Source organism: Manis javanica, chromosome 3 (assembly GCF_040802235.1).
Source record: "Manis javanica isolate MJ-LG chromosome 3, MJ_LKY, whole genome shotgun sequence".
In the NCBI taxonomy this organism is placed as follows: domain Eukaryota; kingdom Metazoa; phylum Chordata; class Mammalia; order Pholidota; family Manidae; genus Manis; species Manis javanica.
In genome coordinates, this window is record NC_133158.1 from 104,544,043 (window position 1) to 104,563,343 (window position 19,301).

Sequence of the window (19,301 nt, forward strand, 5' to 3'; positions counted from 1 at the left end):
TTTTAACATTTGAAGTTTCTTTTGCTTTTTTAAAAGACTAATGTTCTATAATGATTCATTGTTATCTTGTGACCATTTTCTTCCTCTCTCCATTTATTTGCCTCTTTGTCCTTAAAATATATTAGTTTTTTTCTTACATTCTGCTCTGAATTCTCAATTTATGTTTAGAAATATTTTTGCCTGAGGAGAGTAAAGAGGCAGCTTGGAAAAAGTGACTATTTCTCTAAAGGCCTGATCCATCCTTCTTATTTTTTCTCTTACTTAACCTGTTTCTATCATACCTCCTTATCAACATGTTGATTTCCTATTTGAAATAAAGTTGAACCATAACAAGCAGCCTGAATGTACTTTAAATACACTTTACAGTGAATTGAAATGTCTTAGTTCCTTCTCCTGCTTCAAGGGCTGCAATCACTGCTCTCGGGCAGTTATTTTGTGTCACACTGATTGCCAGATGGTATCAGTCCTGATAACGTCATTTAAGAAATATATGAAGAGAAAACTATCAGTTTCTTACCATCAGGCCTTATCACTCACAAACCAGTGGTCAAGCTGAAAGAATAGTGCAGATCATAAAGAATGCCCCAAAGCAGGTTATTGTAGTAAGTTTCCCAGTAAGATTGAACATAAGACTCATCTTTTCACTCTTAAATCAATACCGATATTAGTAAAAATATATCTTGGGGCCTCCTTAAGCTACTTACCTTTAGAATTGGCTTCATAGACTCAGAAAGAATGCAGTATATTGTTGCTTTATTGTACATGTTCATCACCGTGGTGAACATGGGGCAGTTTTGCTCTCCTGCACATGGGCATTTTCTGCAAAACTTCTTGACAAAGAATTAGCTTAATTTATTGGGGCTTTTAGAATTTAAGAACTATACCAGTTTCTCACAGTGAGAATATCTTCCTAACCCATTGACTAAAACTCAGGGGCTATGTAAATTAAATGAATATTTTCATAGTGATACTAAAGCAGTAATTGGACTTTTTCAATGTGTTGACTTTGGTACTGGCAGTGCAAAAGCAGTGCTGATCTAAACTGCTGCCCCTTGGCCAGAACTAAATAGGGGCATGAGATCTTCTGGTGTCCATTTTATTTTTCACTTTTGTACAATCATAGGGAGAAGAAAGACCGTTTCTTTTAGGAATGTCCTTCAAGAAGCACTGAAATGTTTTATGTCTTAACTCCACATGTTTTCAATATTTAGTATGCCAAAATTGACACTACATAGAATTTCTGCTGCAAAGATACAGTATCTTGACAGAGGAAATGTGGATTATTTGATTTGTGAGCCAAACTAGTTCTTTTTTTTTTTTAACATGGAACATTATTTAGATTTGGGTATTGAACTGTCATTTTTTTACCCCCAAGTGCACAAAGTGAGCCTGTCACTTCAAGGAAACTACTAGCAGTATTGTCATTCATAAAATGTGTGCTTTTAATCAATTGATCCTAAATAGTGCTTACTGCACTGCACTATGAATATTTGATGTGGAATTTTTTCTCCAGTTATTTATCTAAGATTTTAGGACTCAAATTAATGCCTCTTCTGCTTCAGTTGACCTCCTAGTAACTCATTATGAAAGTTTTTTTTTTTACCATGGATAATAATATTGTTTGATAGTTTTTGTTTCAATTTGTGTGTCCTCAGTTTCATACTAATTACTTTATTTTGGAGTTCAGACTGTCTGAAAGTGCTGTATCATTCTCTGACTTGACCATTGTGTTAATCTCTATTGTGAACTAGCTAATTTAACTATGTCATCATTAGCCCCCATTTCTCTTCCTCTTTCAATATATACTTTTATAATATTTTCTTATTATATAGTCTTACTATATACTATATTTCTTACTATATATATATATATTCTATATGGTAAGAATCAAGAAAACCCTTCCCAATTTATATTCTAACAGTGTTTATTAGAAAAATGATCAACAATATGAGAATACCTTTTCAGTTACACCACTCCCCAAGATCCTGATTCTCCACTCAGGTTTTGGGAGAAGAGTGTGGCAAGCTTCCTTGAGAATCTCCAGGCATATACACTCTTGAAAGTAATGTACAACATATGATATCTTATTCTTCTGACATTATGTTATAAAAGTATTTTGTTCTGTATAAAACCTTATTCTTTAAAACAGATGTGGGCTGTATAAGCAAGTATATCATTTTCCTATAAAGTATATTTAAAATTATTGGCAAATTGCAAGTGTTTTCTTATGCATGTGTTTCTAAAATTGGGAATACAAGTGTGATCACGTCCTAATGGATCTCCTGGGATATAACCCTTTGTTTGTAAGGGTCGGTGTTAATGATCTGCCATAGGAACAGGTTGTAGCAAGGGTAGAGAGATCATCTGTAACACAAGCTGTTTCTTAAATCTAAAAAGCATGGCAGAAGATGTGTCTTAGGCTATTTTAGTTATGCCCAAGAGTATTGAAAAGGTGTTTTATTGAAAGCTGTTATGATGAACCACTAGGCAGTGGCTTCATAGGGCAGGAGGGGGAGACAAAATGGTAGACCATACAGCTCAGAGCTTCCCAGGGCTTCTTCACCATCTTCACCAGAACATCTCAGTTTTTGTTTGTTTTTTAATTAACTGGTTTAGTCATTTGTCTGTTGCTTTCATTTGAAGACAAATTTTCCTTTATGAAAACCTTTGAGAAATAAGGGAGTCCCAAGTAATGATTCCTGCAAGTTAACTTTACATTAGTTTGGGAAAACTTCCATTATTATTAAATAGCACACAAAAAATAAATTTTGTTAGAGCTTTTTCTCGTCCATATTTGCAGCGCTGCTCTTTTAGTGTCTGCCCCAGTCCTAAATGCTGAGTTGCCTTCTAGTGTCCTTACTGTTTTATTATCATACAATGCAGTCTTAAGGTGCAGATTCTAAAATAATTAATCAAGTTAAATGAAAACATTAAAAATTTCAAATTTATTCTCAGTTGCCCTCCTCGTAAAATTCTTGACTACATCTCTTCTTTTTGATATAATTAATGTAGAATTACTTGAACAACATTATGGTTACTAGACTCCCCCTATTATCAAGTTCCCCCCACATACCCCATTATAGTCACTGTCCATCAGCGTAGTAAGATGATATAGAATCATTACTTGTCTTCTCTGTATATACTGCCTTCCCCATGTCCCCACCCCCTACATTATGTGTGTTAATTGTATTGCCCCATTTTCCCCCTTATTCCTCCCTTCCCACCCATCCTCCCCAGTCACTTTCCCTTTGGTAACCGTTAGTCCATTCTTGGGTTCTATGAGTCTGCTGCTGTTTTGTTCCTTCAGTTTTTTTCTTTGTTGTTATACTCCACAGATGAGTGAAATCATTTGATACTTGTCTTTCTTGGCCTGGCTTATTTCACTGAGCATAATACCCTCTAGCTCCATCCATGTTGTTGCAAATGGTAGGATTTGTTTTCTTCTTATGGCTGAATAATATTCCATTGTGTATATGTACCAAATCTTCTTTATCCATTCATCTACTGATGGACACTTACTACAGTATATTGTAGTATATGGAGTACATATACTTTTTCATAAAAGTGCATATACTTGTACATAGGAGTGCATATGTCTTTTTCAAACTGGGCTGCTGCATTCTTAGGGTAAATTCCTAAGAGTGGAATTCCTGGGTCAATGGTACTTCTATTTTGAGTTTTTTGAGGAACTTCCATACTGCTTTCTACAATGGTTGAACTAGTTTGCATTCCCACCAGCAGTGTAGGAAGGTTCCCCTTTTCCACATCCTCGCTAACATTTGTTGTTTGTCTTTTGGATGTTGGCCATCCTAACTGGTGTGAGGTGATATCTCATTGTGGCTTTAATTTGCATTTCCCTGATGAGACTACATCTCTTCTTATATTTTCAATTTTAATTTTTCAATTTCAATTTTTGTTATTTTTATTGAAGCATAGTCAATGTACAATATTATATTGGTTTCAAGTACACAACACAGTGGTTCAACATTTGCACAGATTATTAAATCTTCACCCCAACTAGTGCAGTTACTTTCTGTAAAAATAAAAAGGCTTTATGGAACCATTGGCCATATTCTCCATGCTACATTGCCATTCCCATGACCAATTTATATTCTAATTGAGATTTTTGTGCTCTTGTATCCATCTCACCCATCTCACCCTCCCAATCCCTCCCCCATGTTAACCACCAGTCACTTCTCAGTGTCTATGAGTCTATTGCTGTTTTGTTCATTTTGTTTTATTTTGTTTTTAGATTCCACAAATAACTGAAATCATGTAGTATTTGTCTTTCTCCACCTGGTTTATTTCACTTAGTATAATACCCCCCAGGTCCGTCCATATTACTCCAAATGGCAGGACTGCATCTCTTATTGGCAGTTAAAATACTAGGTGCATTCTGCTTCTAATGGTCAGGTTAGTGGTTTAAACTGCTGTTTTCACAGATAAGTCCTGTTACCAGCTCCTGTGTGTAGTTCCTGGAATGTTCCTGTACTGTTTCTCTTCTGGTTACAGAGTCTTTTAAGAAATCTTCCCTAACATGATTTTTCCAAAATCACTTATGTACTTGATATTCTACTTTAATTGCCCTTATTCTTGGGGTACTCATGAATCTAAAGACCTCCTTCCCTTCCCAACAATTGTATTTTCCTGGTTAAAATATAATTGTAAGTTCGGAGCCATAGAAATTGTGTGTATATGTGTTTGTGGATGAGTGTCTATGTGTGTATTTCAGTGTCGTCTATGGAGGGGAATAAAATTGATTGACTCAAAAATGTTGAAATGTATTTCCTGAGATAACAAGAAGCTCAAGAGTAGAGCTAGAGCTCAGGGTTCCAGCTCTATTTTTCTGAGATTCTTTTTTGTCTTTTCTCATGGGTTGGGGTTTTCCTCATATTGTTTCCAGTTTGAATGTAGCAGCTCCAGGCATTGTATCTAGACACAATAGAATAGACTTTGTTTTCTTACGTTTTTCACCCAAGGATCAATTAATTAATTTTCAGATGCATCCAGCAGACATCTCGTTGGTCAGAATGAGTTGCATGCCCTGTATGAACAGATTATAATGTTTGTTTATATGAATCATCTGGGGAAACCACCTCTGTGACTAGTACAATATTGAAGTGAAAAATTATTATTTTTAGCACATTGTTAGATTGTGTGGGAGATGATATATAATACATAAAATTTATCCTTAGGTACTTTAAAAGTTTATTGTCAATTATATGAAATATGTACCATATTTTGTATATACATATAGTACATAACAAATACATGCATAAATGAATGAATCACAGAAATAATTAAAACTTCAAGGCAGTAGTTTTTGAAGAAAAGGAGAAAATCACCAATGCTATTTTTTATACAAACACTGCTTTCATCATTTGATTTACTTAGCCTACGATGACTTAAAGAGGGTTAATAGAGCTGGTCCTTATTCCTTAAAGAATGTATTACAGTGGGCGAGCCCACCTTTAAATAAGTTCTGTGAAGATGGAGCTTGTGTCTCATTTGATTGACAGTTTAAATAAGGACTGTATTAGGCCGAATTAGTATTAATCTAATTCTGTTCAATGATTGGGCTTTTGAAATCCTAATGAAAAAAAAAATCTCTTGGTGAATGCTAAATTGTTAAAATGCTTACCTTTTAAGAGCGGCTACCAAGACTCTCAACAAATAATAACCAATGAGTTCTTGTGTTGATGCTATTTGATACTTTGGATGTTCAAAATGAAAATTCATCACCTTCTTTTGACTTGCTCAGTATAGTAGATAAGTTAAACGGATCACTTCATCTGCCAGAAATGAGTTCAGATCACCATTGCATGTACCTAACCATCTATGCTAACAAATTGCTGTATTACAAGCAACCACCAAGACTTAAGGAAGCAGAATATTGATTCAATCTCAAAATAAATTGAAGAACAAGTGCTTCAGCAGTCCAGGAATGGGAAAGGTGATCTGGTCTTCCTGTGAGATGGGTGGTCTGACTGGGCCCTGAAGACTTGGTTAATTCAGACAAGCTAAGAGGAAGGGGGAAAGGGAGACTGTAGGTGGAGAGGACATGGTAAGAAAGAATGCTCCATATTCAATTACTATGTGCAGCCTGAACTGATCAGCAGCCTGCTAATTAGCATAACAAAACAAATCCTTTTGCTTTATTTTTCTTCACTGTTTTTCTTTATTTCCCTTTTGCTTCTTTGTTTTACTCTTTCTCTCCTCCCTCTTCTTTCATGTTTCTTCTTTCTTCTTCCATATCATCCTGATTCTTCCCTTCCCAGCATTTCCACTGATTATTATCCCCTTCTCCATCTCTACACCCAACACACATACTCTTTTGCACCAGTGGATTTAGGATGTTTGAGATGGCTCACATGCACTCTCCTCACACTCCTTATTTTCTGACATAAAAAGATCAGTGCCCCTTCCCTGTTTCTATACAACAGTTTTGGCAAGAGCACAATTAGTTTAACATATTGGTTCTTAATTTTATGCCCACTCCTAGCTTTTTGGACTAGTGAGCACTTATATATGGCAGACAGCGATCATTCTCATCTCTGCTTCTTTGTTTTTGCTTTGTTTTGCTTTATGGGTTCTGTTTTTGTTGTCTGTTTTTTCATTTTATTTTGTTTTGAGCATACTATAGATTATTTTTGAGAAGTTCAACTTAATTTTTCATTTGAAAGATCATGATAATACATTTGAACTTCATTCAGAGCAAGATAATGGAGCATTTTCCTTTAGTTCTATTCCCTTTTTATATGTTCTCCTTAGCGTAATGATTACTTTGCAGTAATATAATAGTCCTTTTCTTATTTTAATTAATGTCACATCTCAATTCTAAGTGCTTGTTTTCAGCCCCAGGGTGCTAATTTCATATCTTATTTCTTAAATTAGCTGACTATAAGCTCAGATTTCTGATGGTTATGGTAGTCATATAGCTATTCTGTGTCCCCATCAAAAAGAAGAAATTAGTGTTTTAATAAAGGATTTTCTGCTATTTTGCTAGGTATTTTATTTGAAAAGAACTGTAGTATTTTGTCATGGCCTTAAGTTGCATATTAAGCAGTAATTACTCTGCAGCTAATATATTTTTGTTATTACTAGAATCATTAATAGTTTATAAAATGGCAGGAAATTTTCAAAATCCAATCAGATGTGTTTAAAAATAACTTATTTTATTATTATCCTATTTAATAAGCCAACATAGAAAATAATGCAAGTTTCATAGAAACCTTAAGAAGATTTGTTTACAAATTCAATTTTTTCTTTGGTAATAACATCTTAGGAAGAAAAGAAAAAGAAATTCTCTAGAGACATCTTATTAACATTACATCTTAACTTTTAGAAAAATATAAGTAAATCTAAATGAAACTTAGAAACATAGAAATTAGTCTTTTATGTTAGTACTGCTGAAAATTTAGAATCTAACAACATAAACAGTTTCATATTAAAATCAACTCTATTGTATGTGTTTAAGTATAATTATTCTACTTTGATTTAAACTTTTTTCAAAACCCCACTGTGACCTTAACCTGCACTGGTCCCTAAGCACTGAGTTTTCTCCATTACCTTAGTGTTTGATTTATTGCCCAGTTAGTAGTGATGATTACACTGAAGCACCATCATTGTTTTGATAATTGCTTTAAGATGCTGTCTCTAGTTAGAACGTTTTCCCTGTTTTATTTGTTCCCTGTTTGCTCTAGAGGATGAGAGTTACTTTCTTAGGGTTCATTATATTAAGGGGAATAATAATATGTTTTCTAAATCTGTGGATTTTGTTGCCATGAACAGCTTTATCAATCATTTGCAAGGATAATGATAGATAAATTCTAGAATTTCCAGAGTTTTGTTTAAAATGAAAAGTTAGAAAAGAAAAGGCTGTCACTTTACTGTTGACAGTCATGACATATTGAAAAAGGCAAGTGATTTTCAATGAAGAAGAAAATAACATTTATTTGGGGGTAGAAAATGAATCTCTTTAGGGGCGTTGTGCGTGTATGTGTGTATCTTCCTAGGATATGGTTTTAAGATGATATTGGAAACAAAAGGTGCAGGTAGGTGTTAGATAGGAGTTGTTTGTTTACAGACTGTGCAAGGTCCTTATTCAGAAAAAGCCCCTGCAATACAATGGAGCTCGTGTTGGACAGGATAGGGGAAAGTCCAGGTTGGTCCAATATGGAAAGGGAATGTAATGGTGTTTGTAAAGGCAATGAAAGTTTTAAAAGAAATTGGTGCTTATTTGTGTCCTGTGAAGGACTTTACTAATAGTAACTTTTTTCTTTCTATGCCTGTTGGATTTTTCTTTAGTTCATTGATTTCTTATGAACATGATTTATAGTATTATTTTTAATAATTCACAAATTTCTCATATAGAAATTTATTTTCATAAAAATATGAATGATTACACTCTGACAATACTAATTTCTATAGCTCGTGAGTACCATGAACGTCACAGATTCTGACTCCTTTTCTCTGACCTTCCCCTTTTTTGTCTTCAAGCTCTTTAAATTTTATTCTTTAAATTTTATTTAAGGTAGTGCTATATATAATCTTCCAAGTCATTAACTGATATCAAGGAGAGAGTGGATGAAATTAATAGTCTTACATGATATTTTCTGTTTGATATAAACTCTAAATAATGGAAGAAATTCTTTTTTTCAAATTTTTATTTGCATATCATAGCTAGAAATTTGAGTAACTTTTAATTGGGCTCTAATTATGAATGGTAAAGTTGTGAGAATTTATTTAGTGAGCGATTAAACTATTTCCAAATATGATAAAGTATACAAAATAATCAAGATCCTTTTTTTAAGTCCAGAGTGCTTAGTTCAAGGTAAGAGAATTCATTCTAGCCAGTTTAAACAGAAAAGGATTTATTGTGGATTATTTATCGTGGATCATAGCTTGTTCACTGAAGTGTTTGGAGAGCTGATGGAGAAGGGCTGTATGTAGGCTGAGCCTCCAGGAGTGCCTGTCAGAGCCATGCTGTTCAGGTGGCTCACCGGAGGGTCTGCTTCTCTGTCATGATGGGGTATAAGCTGAATTAGGAAGCTAATACACAGCTGCTGGCTGCAGATACACATTGCTTTGGAAGAAGTGATGAGACAGGTTGCGGAGAAATGACAATCATTGAGCTAAATCCAAGAGTTATTATACCTGTTTTCAAAAACAACTGTGGAATCTAAGAGTAGAAGCTTTGAAGATAGTGCATTCTGATGAGCATTTTGCCCTCTTGGGTTTTAGAAGGAACTAAAATCAGTATTATTAGTGGAGGTCTGATAATGCTTGGAAGCTGTGAAGTAAGATATTAGAAGCAGCAGTGCTAGGCTAGGAAAAGAAACTAAAGCTTATCTTTTATTCATAGAAATTCTGTCCTATAATTGTCTATGTATAATTCAATAATAATTCAATAATTTAATGCATGATAATACTTTTTATTAAACTTCTAACACAATTTGGTAGGGTGATCATATGAAATGATACATGGTTCAAGATGGGAAAAAGGCCCACGTAACTCTATATACCACAAAAGCTTGAGCTTCATAAGACCTACAATCTAAAGTCTTAATTTTAGTATCAGGTTGAAAAAATATAGTTTTGAATATTTTGTCCTATAATGCATTATTTCTCCTTATACCAGTTGTGAATTTATGTAATAATAGTATGAAAAAATTATTTATACAGAACCTAACCTGCTGGGGTTTTATCTGAGCCCAGCTGACCTGGGGGAAGTCAATAATTACTGATTTAAAACATCAACTACTTTTATTTCTCACGGTTTTGTGGTTTGATTGAGTGCTTTTCTGATCTGAGCATGCTTTAGTGGTTAATCTGGGATGGGCTTGCTCAGGTATCTGCGGTCATTTGGTCAGTTCAGTGGAAACTGGCTGGGTCTTAGCTGAGTCTTTTCAGTTGTCTATCACATGGTCTCACATCGTCCAGCAAGACAGACCTGTATTCTCAAGCCATGAGTTTTTGGAGTCATGCCAAACCTGTTGAGCCCTAGGCTCAGAGCTGACACATGGTGACTTCAGCCACATTCTAGGAGTCTACGCAAGTTATTATAGATTATCCCAGAATTAAGAGATAAATAAGTTACAACTTTTTATAGGAAATGTTGCAAAGTTGCTTTGCAACCATTGGCCATGCTCTTTTGTACTTTTGAGAAGCAAATCAAGCAAGATCACTGTCTTCAATTTTTCCTCAACTGACTAGTCTCATATTAAAGTATAAACTCAGTTTCAAATAGGCACATCTCTAAGAAGGGTATATACTGTCCTTGTCAATAAAATTATGTAAATATAAGTACATTTAAGAATATTAATTGAGCAAATATTTAAAAATTTTGCTATGCACAGTATAAAATTGAAAAGCAAAAACAAAACAATAATCTGGTCCTAAGTGTGGCGTCTAAGGAACTTCGAAGTTGTCATTCCATCCTAACAACAAGTAAAAAACTGAGTAAGCTAAAAAAAAATACAAAAAATATCCCAAACAGTTCTTAGGTCCATAAGAGAAGTAAGGTCACAGGGTAAACCACTGCCCCCCAAGTTGGAGAGAGTGACAGGTGAACACAGAATCACAACTTACCTAAACAGAGCTGAAACCTCCTTGGAAACCAATGTTTGGATAGGAAAACCTGAATTGTAATTGAAGAATTCCTGGAGCCTCAGTGTGGACAAGTCTGAGAGAGAAATTCTTGAGGGGAACCTGTGATCAGGGAGCCTCTGTGCTTTGTGAGTTTTACTTCCTGGAGTCCCACCAGTTCTCCTTCACATAGTCTCATAGTGAATATCAGAGAATGATACCCTTTTGTTTTCACCAAAGAGAGGTCAAAGGAGATAATTTTGAAATAGTTAAGAGCATTCTGTACTTCTTAACAAGCTGGCCCTCAGGAGAAATTATTTGTACACAACCTACCGTTTTGGGGTTTTACCAGAGCCCAGCTGTCCTGGGGGAAGGTAAATACCCAGCTCCAGCCCAGCTAGCTATTCTGTCTCAACTAAGTCAGGAAGGACTGAGAAGCACATGTGAAATTTCATAGTCTAAAACTACAAGATGACTGAAAGCCTGAGATTTCATTCTAGGACTTCAGAATGCTTCCCCTCCCTTTAACACCTTACCATCACATTAGTAATGGCCAATTTACAGCAGTTCATTTCAGCCAGTGCATCATGCCTCACCTTTGAGAAGAAAATTACAAGCCAAGAAACACAATTTGAAAAGATTTAGTAAGCATCAGAAACAGACTCATTTATGAAGGAGGTGTTGAATTATCAGACTGTATATTTAAAATAACTGATTATTATTCTAAGGGCTCTAGTGAATCAAGTAAACAGCATGCAAAAATAGATGGGCAATGTAAATAGATAGATAGAAATCCCAAGAAAGAACTAAAAAAGAAATGATAGAGATAAAACAACAGCAACAATACACTGTAACAGTCATGAAGTATGCCTTTGATGGTCTTATTAGTAGACTGGACATTGCTGAAGTATACATGAGCTCAAGAGAAACCTCCAAAATTTGAATGCCAAAGAAGAAATGACTGAAAAAAAGAGCAGATATTTAAGAACTGTGGGCCTACTGAAGGTGTAACATGTATATAGAAATATCAGGAGAATAGAGAAAAAACAAAATAAATAATTTAAAACAGTGACTGAGAATTTCCCCCACATTAATGTCAGACATTAAACCAGGAAGCTCAGAGAATACCAAGGAGGAAAAATGACAGAAAAACTACACCTAGGCATATTCAAACTAAAACAAATCAAAGAAGAAATCTGAAAGAAGTCAGAAGGAAGTGGGGGGGGGAAACACCTGACCTATAAGTAACAAAGATAAAAACTATATCAGACTTTTCTCTTCAGAAGCCATGCAAACATGAAGACCATGGAATGAAGTATTTAAAGTGGTGAGACAGGAAAATTTAACCCAGGATTCCTGCAAAATTATCCTTCAGAAGTAGAGGAGAAATGAAGACTGCATATATATTTCATGCCGTATATATGATATTAAGGAAAAGACAAAACTTTGAAGACAATAAAAAGATTTATGGTTGCCAGGGGTTAGGAGGAAGAAGAGGATGAATAGGTGAAGGACAGAGGAGGATTTTTTAGGCACTAAAAACTTCTGTATGATACTATAGTAGTACATACATTTCATTATATATTATACTTTGGATACATAATAGACAATTGATATTATACTTTCAATAGTCTATTATATGTGAATTTTGGATAGTATGATGTATTGATGTAGGTTCATCAACTGTAACAAATTTATCTCTCTACCTCCTGCTCAATATTGCTGTGAACTTAAAAATGCTCTGAAACATGTCTTTTAAAAATAATAAATGCTGCCACATTTGCCCTCTTTTAATACCTATTTGATTTTATCTTCTACCTTTCTTCACTCTAAATCCTATACAACATGATCTGGAATTATAACACACTGATTACCAAACTGCACTAGCTGTGCTGTTGTCTGATGTCATAAATGTCTTGGGATATTTTTCTCTTGTCGCCTCATTTCTTTAGCAAATATCTGTAGTGGATATTGCAAATAATATGTTTTGATGTGCATATTTGATGATGTACATAAATTAGGAAAGCTGAAATGTATCACATCTTTATATTAATTACTATATCATTCTTTATAATAACCTTATGATTTGGATGTGATTGTTATCTCATTTTACAGATGATGAATCAGAGGCACAGAAAAGTAAGAGTTAACATTTAAATTCATTCCTGATAGTTTTCAAATTACATTCAAGTTGATAATCTTCATTTCAAAGAATAACCAATACCTGCACACCAGGTTACGTTGCCCAGACTTTTGCTGTTGAACACAGTGCTTCTCGGTCACTCACAGTGAGGTTATGATGGATTTGCATACAGTGCTTAGAGTTTAACACTCTCTACATGTCTAGCTATACTATAATTATTTGACAACTTGGCTTTTGTATGGCATACAGGAAGAAAGCAATATCGAGTCAGCATTTGTTACATGAGCTACTTTGGCCTTTCAGTTGTTAGTGTGGGTTTCTAAAATAGTAACTACCCATCCATTTTTGAGGGTTTTATTTGCTAATTCAACTAGAAAAACAGAAAGGGGGAAGATATGGAGGAACAGAAATAGGGGAAAGAAAACTGACGGTTAGGAAAACTTTGATACTTAAAAATAAACATTGTATTGAATTTCTAAGACATCAATTAAACCTAAGAAGTAGTTTAAAACTTAAGTCAGGTCATAACTATTTGACGTACACTTTTTTCTTCTCCTAGGCTTCCTTTCCTTAGGCTGTGACACCATTCCTTCAGTTACCTGAGTTCCTACCCTTAATTCTAGTGCCATCTAAGAGAATTAAGAATAAAATTAGATTCTGCTTCTCTTATGAATGATCTCAGTGGACTATTAATGCCACCATTTTTACTTTCACACAAAGTATGAAATATATAAAACTAGAGAGCAAGGCCATGCGGGAGCCTGGGCCAACTTGCTCCATCAGACGAATTTTGCTGAGCAGGGCTCATACACAGAAATCCTGGGCACAGCTCTATAACCAGAAGGTCTTTGATAGATGAAGCCAGCATGAGGACATCTTGGGCATTCTCTCTCTGAAATAACACATGGTGTGTGTGTGGGCATCTGCCCCTCAGAAATACTGAAACATCAAATTGCAACAGTGCCAGCCAACTAAGGACAACACTCCTCTCCCACCCTCCTGCATTTGTTTGCTGCTGGAATATGCTGGCAAGCTGATTGTTAAGCACACACTATTGTGAATTGAATGATATAACCTAAAAATGTAAATTATATTAAAGTAAGTATAATATATACTCAAAACTCAACACTTTCTAATTATTTTGTAACATATCACTGCTATCTATGCTCTCTGGGTTGTTTGCATTATAGTATAGTATATTTATGATGGAAATACTATATAATTTAATATTATTCCACATCTTTTTTAAATACCGCTTTCAGCAGTGTCACATTGGTGGTGGTTAAACCACTTTTGTGAGGGACCTGCCATGCGATTTTATCCAAATGAGTTCTTTGTCACCCTCCACTCAGAATCTTCTTTCCACTGTATCATACTGATATGTGGGATCTAGTTCATCTGACTGTTCCGTGGTAACCTATTTTGAAATTTCTGCATGGAGATAATAATACTAAAAAAAAAAAGAAAAAAAATGCAGATCAAGGTAGTTCAACCAAAGTAGAAACCACTTATTCTTTCCTTTGTGAACCCCTTGAACCCTAAACAAACCTAGTTTTCAAAAACTGAGCTGGCATGAAATCAGCAGCACAATAGTCTCTAAATTGAACTCGAATGAACTGCATATTCTATTCATTTTCAGATTTGATGGAAAGGAAGCTAAATAGATACCTCATTCTTTTCTTTGCCAGTATATTAAATTTATCAACAAAAATTCTCTGCAGTGCCTTCACTTTAGCACTTATTTTGTTTGTGCTGGGGAATCCCTAAGCCTCTCTCAATGTATATAATATTTATATAACACACTTTCAAAAATAGTTATATCCAATTATGTTTCCTAATAAGAGTGTGCTATTAGTCTCATCTGTAAAGGGTATTTTTCTTCGACTTGAGTTCCATTTCTGATGCTATCATGGAACAGTAAAAATATTTATAGAGAAAAAAATTCTTTGAATTGATGTAACTTATTGAAAATATTTTTAATTAGTATGATACCCTTTTCAAATTGTATAAAAGGGTAACATATCTGAATAGATTTGTTTATTCAGTAGGACTAAACATATATACCATATATGCAGTCACATGTACATATGTATACAGTCTTTAAGTAGAAGGGCTCTTTTCTATTCTTTCATCTATATGTTTATATTCTTGTCATAGTAACATGATAACCAAAATATCTGTAGTACTAAGTGTGTTCAATACCAACCCCAAATGCACACTGTGTGTGTGTGTGTATGTGTTTTGTAGTTGTATGTGTATATAATTTGTGGGATTTCATACATTTGATATACTAGCTGAAGCATGCAATCTTAAAATAAAAGTAAAATTTCAATGGCAGTTTCTGTGGAAGAGCAGCTCATCGAGAATAGTATATATTATAAGCCTTACAAAAATTAATGATCTGTAAAAATTTCAGAGTTAAATAAAACAAAGTTATTTGCTAAACAGTCATATTGAAAAATAAAACCAAAAACATACTTTTACATTACTAATTTAATTTTTTTAACAGGCATATGTATGCATTTAAAAAAGTCATTGTCATTTTTTTTGTGAATTAAAAGAAACATTTTAAAGCTAAGTACATAAACTGTCCAATGTAATAGTACTTTTGCCTTCTAGAAGTAAAAAACTACATATATATTAAGAACTACAACTAAATTTCACTCTTTCAAGTATTTCTATCACAAGAACTTTCAAAAATAAAGTATACATATACATCTCTGATGTATCATTGTATATTTCACATTATTAAAAAAGAATAAGAATTAGTCATTATATAAATATATCACCTTTATAATTTTTACATGATTTTGTTTTATCAGTAGTTTTCAAATAATCCTTAAGTAAATTATCATATAAATAATAAAGTTGGCATATGTATAAGATGAATAATATGTATTTAGAGACAAACATCAGGAAACATCTATTTTCAAATAGAAGAAAAAGGCTTACAATTGCAAAGATAGTCAAATAGTTGATTATGTTTTTATTTAAACACATTTAAACAGAAGTATGTATCTACCTAAATATATATTTTATATGCTACCTCCAGTAGAGAATGAACAAATGATATCAACAACTGGAAATTTGGCTGGTATTCAGCTCATGGGTTGGATTGGTATTTTGTGATGTCAAGTGTGTATATTTGTTACCTCATATTATTATCTATTTTTTTCCTTTTAATCAAAAAGAAGAACTGTATGCCAGGAAAGAAATGGGGTGACCACACTACTACATAGTGTATCTGGGGTGAGAGCTTCAAAGAAGGTTAAATCAGACAGAAATGTACTGTGAATGACAGATTATGGTTAAACTGGGTTTGTTTGTATTGGTCAAGGATGAAAAACATACTAAATCAGATTTATGCAGGAATAATTATTTTCTTATATTTAAGGACAAGGCCACAAGAGTAAACTAAAATCGCTCTTTATTTCAGAATAAAACAAGTGCGTGTCTGATATTCACAGGAAATTTATTTAAGTGTTGTACATATCACCTTGACTTGCAATGTAGCATCTGGTAGGGGAATTTCATCAGCACAGAAATAGAAAGACAGAGTGACTGATTTAGTGAATTTTCCACATAACATGCACTGAAAAGATCAAGATCTCTTCTTACTGAACAATAATTTAAGACAAATGAAAAATAGAGGATGAGGGGAAATAAAAATTGCACATTCCACTATTACTATTTACTAAAGTTGGGATTTAGAAGATCCTGTAAGAGCAGAGCAAGAGTAGTATATGCTAATGATTCATAGAGCCCTTTTAAACATTTGATTTGATTATGAATTAAATATAAAATAAAATATAAATATAAAATATTTGGACCTTGTGAGGCAAAAAATAGAAAAGGGTTGAAAGCATATGTCAAGTAAGAAGAAGTTGACAAAAGAAAATAATGAATAAAGGTCAATATTTAAATTAAGTCTATTTGAGTTCTTAAAGTGCATAATTATTACTGTACAAAATTGGATCAGAATTCATGAGGAACAATAAATGAAATAAGAAAATCTTAAAATGATGTAAGATGCTTTAATAGATGTGCAATATCAAGGTGAAAAATAACCAAAGAAGTAATAATGAAAATAAATGATTTAAAATAAATGCCACAAATGTGTGTGAAATACATTAAAATTTAAAATATGTTTAGGTTGCTTTTTGAATCACAATTATCAATTTTTCTGGTAAACAAATCTAAAAAATATGCATTTCCATATTCACATTTCTGTCAAATTTATTGACCATGTGAATCTTTATAATATCAAAATTTTAACAATATTTTAAAATTAGTGGACTAGAAATAATTTTGACCAGTTACTATATAGATTTTCCCTTACTGGATGCCTTAATAATTTAATTAGAGCAAAAGAAGGAAGGTTTAAATAATGTTTTAACTAATCCTTTCAACCTTGAAGCTGCCTATAAATTCTTCAGACACTAGAAAATTTAACATAAGAAATTATCTTAATCATGATAATTTATTGTATGATGAGTGCATATTTTTACAAAAATCTATTATGAGGTTTCTAGTGGTTAGAGATGTTGAGAATAGAAGGTGGATTTTGGACTTAGAAAATATAATCATTGTGCAAGAATAAGTGAGTCTTTTCCTCTGATATAACTTGAAGGAGCATCGTTTAATTTACTAGGAACATGGAACTAATGTCCTGAGAAGCACGATTATGTTATGGAAGATAAGAACCTCTCTACTTATTCTGTTATGTTGTCATGTATGCACACTTCAAAACTTTAAGGAATAATAAAAAAAACATAAAATAAAAAGTAATTAGGATGTTTAATATTGTCTAAATGTATTTAAACAAGAAAATTCTGCATGAAGTATCTTTTAGATTGTTTCTTACAATGTTGTGGTCTTTGGAATAATGGTAACATTTTAATTTGCCATTATCTAGCTCTTTGTAACTCAAACCTTTTTAGAATGGAAATCATGCAAAAACTAACCTGTTTGTCTAGGGAAATAAGTATATCGACAGAATTTTATTAAAAATGCTTAATAATATATTTAGTGGAAAACCTTTTATTTTAAAGGATTTTTGAGTTAAAATTGGCAGCCTTCTAAAATGTTGAATAAAGCATAACTTTATATGCATCAATATCCCAAACTCTTATTTGGCTGTATAATTATTCCTCATAATATCTATTTTTATTTTTATTTTTTATTAGGATATCATTGATATACACTATTATGAAGGTTTCACGTGAAAAACAATGTGGTATTACATTCACCCTTATTATCTAGTCCTTCCCTATACCCCATTGCAGTCACTGTCCATCAGTGTAGTAAGATGCCACAGAGTCCCTATTTGCTTCTCTGAGCTACACTCTCTTCCCCGTGACCCCACACACACCATGTGCACCAATCATAATACCCTATGATCCCCTTCTCCCTCCCTCCACACCTGCCCTCCCACACCCCTCCCCTTTGGTAACCACGAGTCCCTTCTTGGACTCTGTGAGTCTGCTATTTTGTTCCTTCAGTTTTGCCTCACTGTTACACTCCACAAATGGGGCAAATCATTTGATATTTGTCTTTCTTTGTCTGACTTATGTCACTGAGCATAATACCCTCGAGCTCTATCCATGTTTTGAAAATGGTAGGATTTGTTTCTTTCCATGGCTGAATAGTACTAAATTGTGTATATGCACCACATCTTCTTTATTCATTCATCTACTGATGGACACTTAGGTTGCTTCCATTTCTTGACTATTGTAAATAGTGCTGCAATAAACATAGGGGTGCATAAGTCTTTTTGAATCTGAGAAATTTTATTCTTTGGGTAAATTCCTAGGAGTGGAATTCCTGAGTCAAATGGTATTTCTATTTTTACTTTTTTGAGGAACCTCCATATTGCTTTCCAAAATGGTTGAATTATTTGAACATTCCCACCAGCAGTGTAGGAGGTTTCCCCTTTCTCCACATCCTCACCAGCATTTGTTGTTCCTAGTCTTTCCTATGTTGGCCATACTACCTGGTGTGAGGTGTTATCTCATTGTGGTTTTAATTTGCATTTCCCTGATAATTAGCGATGTGGAACACCTTTTTTTGTGCCTGTTGGCTATCTGAATTTCTTATTTGGAGAAGTGTCTGTTCATATCCTCTGCCCATTTTTTAAAAGGGTTATTTGCTTTTTGGGTGTTGAGGCATGTGAGTTCTTTCTGTATTTGGGATGTTAATCCATTGTTGGATGTGTCGTTTATGAATATATTCTCCTATACTGTAGGATGCCTTTTTGTTCTGCTGACCATGTCCTTTGCTGTACAGAAGGTTTTTAACATGATGTAGTCCCATTTGTTCATTTGTGATTTTGTTTTCCTTACCCGAGAAGGTGCGTTTGGGAAGAAGTTACTAATGTTTATATTCAAGAGATTCTTGCCTATGTTTTCTTCTAAGAGTTTTATGGTTTCATGATTTACATCCAGGTCTTTGATCCATTTTGAGTTTACATTTGTGTTATAAAACTAGTTTCATTCTCTTGCATGCAGCTGTCCAGTTTTGTCAACACCAGTTGTTGAAGAGACTGTCATTTCCCCATTGTATATCGATGGCT

The 19,301-nt window shown here is 33.7% G+C and overlaps 1 protein-coding gene across 3 annotated transcripts in view; it reads left to right on the forward strand.

Annotated features, from left to right (window-relative positions):
* NCAM2 (neural cell adhesion molecule 2) overlaps positions 1-19,301 on the forward strand; it is a 508,052-nt gene that overhangs the window by 117,828 nt on the left and 370,923 nt on the right. The window lies entirely within an intron of this gene.